This window comes from Lagenorhynchus albirostris, chromosome 9 (genome assembly GCF_949774975.1).
Source record: "Lagenorhynchus albirostris chromosome 9, mLagAlb1.1, whole genome shotgun sequence".
Lineage (NCBI taxonomy): Eukaryota > Metazoa > Chordata > Mammalia > Artiodactyla > Delphinidae > Lagenorhynchus > Lagenorhynchus albirostris.
In genome coordinates this window covers 99,470,519-99,479,148 of record NC_083103.1, presented here as the reverse complement: position 1 = coordinate 99,479,148, position 8,630 = coordinate 99,470,519, and the positions used below count along the sequence as shown (strand labels likewise).

The 8,630-nt window shown below is 38.4% G+C and overlaps 1 pseudogene; it reads left to right on the top strand.

The window, feature by feature from the left end:
- Positions 1-3,614: 3,614 nt before the first annotated feature.
- Positions 3,615-4,555, top strand: LOC132525442 (olfactory receptor 8B8-like; annotated as a pseudogene).
- The last annotated feature ends 4,075 nt before the right edge of the window (positions 4,556-8,630 follow it).

Here is an 8,630-nt window from a genome sequence, read left to right as displayed (position 1 = left end):
TTTCAGAGTGGAAGAAAACTACTAATTTTTCTGGGACAATAAGCACAAATTGGGACTGTCCTAGAAAACCAGGACTTAGAATCTAGCCTTATGAATTCTACTTTCTACTTCCTAACCATTGGTGATACCCAGATAAATAATGGAGCGGTTGAAAAGACAGCTACTTTTGGAGAAAGGAAAATGTGTTCATCCTTGTTCTCAGTGAGTTTGGAAATATCCAGAAAAAGTCTGGATACACAGGAAAGGAACTTAATAGAGAATTGAAAACTAAAGACACAAATTTGAGAGCCATTTACATGGAGGGACTGTTGAAGCCATGAAACAAATGAGCTCACAGAGAATTTAAGAAAACAAAACAGTATGAAAGGTTAAGAACTGAACCCTGGGAAATATAAAATACCAAGGGACAGACATAGGAAGAAGAGCTTATAAGGGCGATGGCACTATTAGACTGTAAGCTTCTTTCTGGTATGCATCATGTTTTCTTGCATCCTTGAACCTCACATATTACGTTGTCAAATACATTTATTAAAAACAATTTAACATTAACTATTATACAGGCCCATATGACTACTGAAAGATGAATTTAATTCTATCTACTTTCTCAGGAGCTAATGGAGACTATTTCACATGAAGCCCTCTCAGATGCCATCCTTTCTCTCTGGTCAGGTTTGTGCTTCTTATCGAAGCTGGGAATCCTATGATAGGTAGAGATTGGTTTGGGACCATACTTGTACAACTCCGATGGACTACCAGAAGTCTGACAGCTAATGCACATGCATGAGACGTATTCGCAAAGACATTTTATCATATGTAAATCTTCACATGCCCTGTAATGTTTTATGTATAATATATAATTTAAGTTAGAAATAAATAGAAGAAAGTCATTTCTCAGAGATTCAAGTTTTGGAAAGGTGACAGTACTATACAAATAGAAAAACAAAACAGGTTATTTTTTAAATTTTTTTGCTTTTGCTTTTGCTTTCTGCTTGTACTGGAGCAAGGCATCAGGTAACACGGCTTTAGAGAAACCCTGCTTAAGATGCATTTGGAAATGGGGTTGCCCTAGCAACTGTCTCTGAAGTAACAAAATCCCCTAAGAGCTTTCTGAGAACCCCCGAAAGTCTTCTTTATACTTGGAACTCAAGGAGAGCCTATTTTAATTTAATTTTAATGAATTATCTTTCTTAATTTTTAACTTTTGTGCAGTGGGACTGAGATTCATTAGGGTTACTTTGGGACATGGAAAAGTCTAAATGTATATCAAAAAGATGAGGCACCATCACTGCGGAGTCTTAGCTGAGGGTAAGTAGGTAATCACTGATATATGTACACAAACTCATAAACATACACAGGCCTGAGTGCAGTGATTTTAGTTAGACTTGCTTGAAGGAGACAGACTTCTGCCTTTATATTTTGATTTCATAACCTCTGTAGGAGGACTTCTGCCATTAACCCAGGACCAAAACCCTCTCTAATCCACCAGCACACCAAACCTCAAATTTCCCCACATCAAAATTTATTTCTTGGCTATGAAATCTGTCGTCCTTAATATATAAAAGCCCCTGGTAAGAGGTGCAGAGTACAAGTTGCCTCTTTAGTCCCTATTTGAATGAAGTTCCTTCCTGAGAACTATTTGAGAACGTGTGCAATTTACAGTAGCCAGGACTGATGTCTAGAGACAAACCGGGTGCCATCAGTAACACACATTAAGTATCTTTAAGAAGCCCAGGGCTTCCCTGGTGGCGCGGTGGTTGGGAGTCCGCCTGCCGATGCAGGGGACGCGGGTTCGTGCCCCGGTCCGGGAAGATCCCACATGCCGCGGAGCGGCTGGGCCCGTGAGCCATGGCCACTGAGCCTGCGCGTCCGGAGCCTGTGCTCCGCAACGGGAGAGGCCGCAGCAGGGAGAGGCCCGCGTACCGCAAAAAAAAAAAAAAAAAAAAAAAAAAAAAAAAAAAAAGCAGCCCAGCAACGTCCCTGGCCCCTATGAAGTTTGGAGTTGGACAGACCAGAGTCTGACTTAAGATTCTGGAACCTACAAGCTGTGTGCGTGTCTCCTTTTAAAGTGAGGATTAACAGGTCTAGCCTATTAACAGGTTGTTGTGAGGAATTAATGAGATGAAATTATTTGTGTATTGCTTTGGATCCTTCGTATGAGGGTCCTGGGTCAGATACAGTGCTTGGTACACGGTAAGTGCTCAAAACAAAGTAGCAAGAATTATTTTTCCCACATCGCTTTGCCCTTACATGTGCTTTAAAAATGTAAACTCTGTAAAGGACTAGGCCATTAAAAGCCGTGTCAAGCATTATCAAAGATGTAAATAAACATTTCTTCTTCCTTAGGGAAGGTGGTCTCTGAAGCAGTGATCCTGAGGGAGTCTCTTGTAACTAGGTCAACTGAGATCTCTGATCCGGAATAAAACTCTTTATCGTCTCCTGTGCATTAGGAAAGGATGCTGTTTCATCCCTGGAAGCTGCACAGAGGCTTGGGGCAAAGCCACAATCAGAGATCTTGTTCTTCTGCTCAGCAAGAGAATCAAGATAAACTAGAGGTTTTGTTCCTTGAAGTAGAGAAGCAGAAGCAGAGGACTCTGAGCTCCAAGTTTTCACCTTCTTTTCACCAGGGCATTTGAGTCTCCATGAAGGAGATGGATGAGAGCCAGTAGAGCACAGCACTGTGACTCCAAACAGGAGGGTGAGTGCCTGCCTGACCTGGTCTGTGCTGTGGCAGCGCGGTTACAAGCTCAAACTCTGAGCCAGACCACCTGAGTTCACCTTCTGCTGCAACTTAGAAGCACTGGGACTTGTGCAAGTCACTTAAACCCAGTGTCCTCATCTGTCACATGGGGATAATCACAATGACACACAGCATTTAGATCAATGCCTATCCCATACTTAGTGCTCAGTAAGTGTTCCTTTTCTTTTTCTTAAAGTTAATTAATAACTTTACATTATGACTCCATTATTACTGTCACATAATAATTCCATGGCCATTCCAGCCAAAGACCCTGGGCACACAGCCTCATCTTCTTGCTCTGCTGAGTTCTGGCCCCAAGGTGGAAGGTCCAGGCTCAGCTGAGTGGCTTCCACGTCTCAAGAGTCACCCTAGAGAAGGGCTTACATACTTGACCAAGGGCTGTAGCATGGAGGAAGTGCACAGAAAGGGACCCTTACTCTGGAGGTAAATTTCACCCACAGGTTACTAGGATGGTTCAAGGTACTTGGGGACCCTGAAAAGAGACACAGGTATGATGAAATGCCATCTTCCTGAAGTTCAAAAATCTCTCTGTTCAAATGCCATTCTCAAGAAGGGTTGGTTTTTTTGTTGTTGTTTGGTTTTTTTTTTTTGCGGTACGCGGGCCTCTCACTGCTGCGGCCTCTCCCGTTGCGGAGCACAGGCTCCAGACGCGCAGGCTCAGCGGCCATGGCTCACGGGCCCAGCCGTTCCGTGGCATGTGGGATCTTCCCGGACAGGGTCACGAACCCGCGTCCCCTGCATCGGCAGGTGGACTCTCAACCACTATGCCACCAGGGAAGCCCTCAAGAAGGGTTTTTTCTTCTCCCTCTTTTTTTCTGAACTCTTCGTTTTCCCTCACAGATTCTCCTAGAGGAGAATGGCTGCAGATAACATCTTCTCTGTGACAGAGTTTATCCTCGCAAGCTTAACAAACCAGCCAAGACTCCAGATCCGCTCTTCTTCTTGTTTCTAGGTTTCTACATGGTCACCATAGTTAGTGGGGAACCTGGGATTGATAACTTTGATTGGACTGAATTCTCACCTTCATATTCACATGTATTTTTTCCTCTTCAACTTGTCCTTCACAGATTTTAGTTTCTCTACTGCCATCATCCCCAAAATGCTGACAAGTTTTGTCCCAAAGAAGAACATCACTTCCTATGCAAGGTGTATGACTCAGCTCTTTTTCTTTTTCTTTTTTTGTCTTTTCTGAATCCTTCATCCTGTCAGCAATGGCATATGACCGCTATGTTGCCATCTATAAACCACTGGTGTACACGGTCACTATGTCTCCTCAGGTGTGTTTATTCCTTTTGCTGGCGGTCTATGGGATGGGGTTTTTTGGGGCTGTGGCTCATATAGGAAATATGGTATTTCTGACCTTTTGTGCTGACAACCTTGTCAATCACTGTATGTGTGACATCATTCCCTTCCTTGAGCTCTCCTGCAATAGCTCTTACATAAACGTACTAGTTGTCTTTATTGCTGTGACTATTGGCATTGGGGTGCCTTTTGTTGCCATTTTTCTCTCTTATGGTTTTCATTCTTTTCAGCATTTTCCACATTAGCTCCACTGAGGGAAGGTCCAAAGCCTTCAGTACTTGCAGTTCCCACATAATTGCAGTTTCTCTTTTCTTTGGGTCAGGAGCTTTTATGTACCTCAAATCACCTTCTATTTCACCTCTTGACCAGGGGAAAGTGTCCTCCCTATTCTATACCATTGTTGTGCCCATGTTCAACCCATTAATCTATAGCCTGAGGAATAAGGATGTCAAATTTGCCCTGAAGAAAACCTTGGGCAGAATAACCTTCTCTTGAAGAAATATTAGAAATTGAGAAACAGGATCCAAGAATTTTTTACTGGAGTGTTTATTATTATTATTACTATTACTATTGTTGTTGTTATTATTTGGTGTGGACTCCAAGCTCCAGTGCTTCCTTTCTATGCTATATGTAGAGGAGATTTTAACTCTTTCCCAAGTAGATTTATCCTCCTTCACCCTCATTTCCCAACTCTTTCTTCTTTATTTTACAAAAATAGTTGGTACTATTGAATGGGACTTAGGAATCATTTAATCCAGTGCCTTTATATAATACATCACACTTTGGAGACTGAGAAATGTTTGTATGTTGCCCAAGAACATAAGACTACCTGGTGCCAAAGCTGGGACTGAAATCCCAGCTTGAACCCCAATCCAGTTTGTTTTCCCTTATGCCATGTTTTCTTGCCTCATGTCTTTCTTGGAAGATTCTATTTCACATGTTTGTTGACCTAGCACATTGAATTTATGAATATATTCATAGTAATTTCATGCTTTTTACAGGATAATTTTGATATATCACATTTTTTAAGAGAGTAGGTGAAAATTTTTGTTGAGTTGGTCTTGGCAAAATGACAAGATCAGTTCTGATGGATTTTGTAGTGTGTTAAGTGGGAAGTATGTTAGGTTTCAGACAGATGCAAGTATGGTGACCTTTGGCCTGGTGGATGGAGCCCTAGGGACATAGTTTAGTGAATTAGAACTTCCAGGTGAGAGAAATATAATTTTATGGGCTATAAAGGTATGGGGTGGAGGTATATATTATTCCAAGACTAATGAGTCAGAATTTGGAGTTTCATTTCAAGGGTTACCTTGGCTGTGGCCCAGGTACTTGGGAGCTGAACTATCCAATACAGTAGTCACTAGCCATACATGGTATCAAGCACTTGAAATGTGATCATCGAATTGAAACATAGTGTAAGTGTGCAATGTTAAGTGTAAAATACACACTGGATCTTTGAAGAATTAAGATGAAAACTAATGTAAATAAGCTCCTTGATAACTTTTTATAATGACGACATACTGAAATCACATTTTGATCTATTATGTTAAATAAAATATATAATTAAAATGAATTTATCTGTTTAGTTTCTTAACGTATCTACCGGAAAGTTTCCAATCATATAGGTGGCTTGCATTCTATTTCTATTGGATGACACTGGTCTGGAGGATGTAACAGAGCAAACAGATGGTTGTGGGTTCACATTTAGTTATCAGGGCAGCACCAAGCTACTGCTTATTAGGAGGGGCAATTGCTATTGAATTTCCAGGCACTGCCCATTTCCAGGACATTCTAATAATGAGGCATATGGGAAAGGGATGTTGAACTCAGGATAAGTTTATAAATACACAGTATTATGTAATGGAAAATATAGCTGTATATCAAAAATCAAAAGAGAAAATCTTTGGTCTAAACTCACCATTAGTGGTAAAATTTCTTTGAGAACAATGACAAGTGAAGTGCTAGGGAAATATCTTTACTTATCAATTTTTCCTTAGGAAAGTTCTTCTATTAGGAAATAAGGGAAGTTTGGATAAATGTTTAGTTTTGCCCTTTGATTCTGTTCAATGTTGCTTAAATGAAAGGAATAAGCATACAGAGAAGGACTGTACTTTAGATGAGACTGAATAGATCCTTGAATTCAGGGGACCTAGAATTTAGGAGTGGTTTGGTATATTGGGTAGGCAGTACAACGTAGGTAATGAAAGAAAACAGAAACCTTTAAAAAAATTTGTAGTCTAACTTTCATGTAGTAAAGTGCACAAATCTTAGTGTATAGATTATTGAACTTTTGCATATCTATATATAACCACAACCTAGATAAAGATGTAAAACATTTCCATCCACATTAGAAGGTGTCCTCTTTCTCTTTTCCAGTAAAAACGACCTGCCCTCAACAACTTTCCCCCACCCCAAGAGCTATCCACTATTCCTTTATTATCATAGATTAATATTTGAACTTCATCTAAACATGTGCTCTATTGTTTCTGGCTTCTTTTCCCCAGCATGAAGTCTGTGATATTCATCTATACTGTTGCATTGGATAGATCGTTATTTTTTAAGGCTGTGTAGTATTCCATTATATGAATATACAATTATTTAGTCTGTTAATGAACAGATAGTCTCAAGTTTTTCCCTATTATTAATAACGTTTCTATAAACATTTTTGAACATGTATTTTGATTAAAGTAGGTAAATATTTCTTTTAGATGTGGATTTTCTGGATAATAGAGTAGGCATATATTTAGATTTTGTAAATACTCTCAAACTGTTTTCAAAAATATTTAGGTCAGTTTACACTGCTATCAACAATGTCCAAGAGTTTCAGTTTCTCTGCATCCTCATTAACACTTAATATTTTTATTTTATCCATTCTGGTGTTGTAGCAGAATGCCTTTTTGTTTTAATTTTCATTTTCCTGATGGGTAATGATGTTGAGCACATTTTAATATGTTTATTGGCTATTTCTATATCTTCTTTTGTAATTATTCAAGTATTTTTCCCATTTGAAAAACAGGATTGTTAGTTGTTTTCTTATTCCTTTGGAGGAACTTAAAAAATTCTACATATAAGTCCATATACATGCATGCGTGTATGTATATGTACATGTATGTAAAACATATATGTATATACAGGTAATATATACATGTATACACACATATCTTTTTCTCTACCTCTACCTCTATCTCCATCTCTCTTTATTTTCTTCCAGACCATGTCTCACTTATTCTTAATGGTATCTTTTGACAGCAGATATTCCTATCTTTCATTAAGTTTGATTTATCAACTTTGCCTTTTATGGTTAGTGCTGCGTTTTAAGAGATCTTTTACTCTTCTTCCTGAAGCTAGAGGAAGAGGAATGTGAAGGGGTATGAGTGAGAAAGAAGACGTAGCAAATCCATGGTGACTTTGGCTCTGTCAAAATTTTGGTCCCCTTATTCTGGCTTCACCCTACACTTATATTATCTCTACCTCTATTTGGTTGATGCTTTGCAGGGGCAGAACACTTGAGGCATGAAGGTGCCAGGATTGCAAGCATTTTCAATTTAGTAAACATGCATTTGTTTATGTATTTTTTATGTTTTAAAAAGGGTTTTAAGGAGATATAATTAATATACAATTAACTAAAAATGTTTAAACTGTAATTTTGATAAATTTTGACATATGTATACACTCATGAAACCATCACAACAATCTTGTTCCCTTGAGAACTCTTACATTCGCCCCACTCTTCCTAGGTAACCACTGCTTTCTTTCGTTTTCATTCTCAAGATTTTACATAAACGAGACTGTACAGTATGTATTCATTTTTGTCTGGTTTCTATCACTTGGTTCAAGTATTTTGAGATTATTCCATGTTGTTACATCTATTAATAATTATTTGTTGTTGCTCAGTAGTGTATCCATTGAGTGAATGGATATACTACTACTACTACTACTACTACTACTGTTACTACTGTTACTACTACTAGTATATACGGATACACTAATACCATTTGTTTATCCTTTACCCTGTTGATGGCCACTTCGGTTGTTTCCAGTTTGGGGCTATTACAAAAAAAACTATTATGAACATTCACGTACAAGTCTTTGTATGAACATATTCTTTCATTTCTCTTGAGTAACACATAGGTGTGGAATGGTGAAATCATACGATAGGTATATGTTTAATTTTTTTTAAAAATGCCGAATTGTTTTCCAAAGTGACTGTGCCATCTTAACACTCCGACAAATAGTGTTTGAGATTTTCAGTTCCTCCACGTCTTCACCAATACTTGGTATGGTCCACTTTTTAATTGAACACATTTTAACAGGTGTGTAATGGTATCTCAGTGTGGTTTAATCTGCATTTCCCTAATGACTAATGATGATGAGCATCTTTCCACGTGGTCATTTGTTATCCATAAATCTTCTTTGGTGAAATGTCAATCCAACATTTTTGCCCATTTTTTAAAAAGTAGCTTGTTTATTTTTTATCATTGAGATTGCAAGGTTCTTTATATATTTTAAATTCAAGTCCTTTACCAAATATGAGATTTTCAAATAGTCCATGGCTTGTCTTTTCATTCTC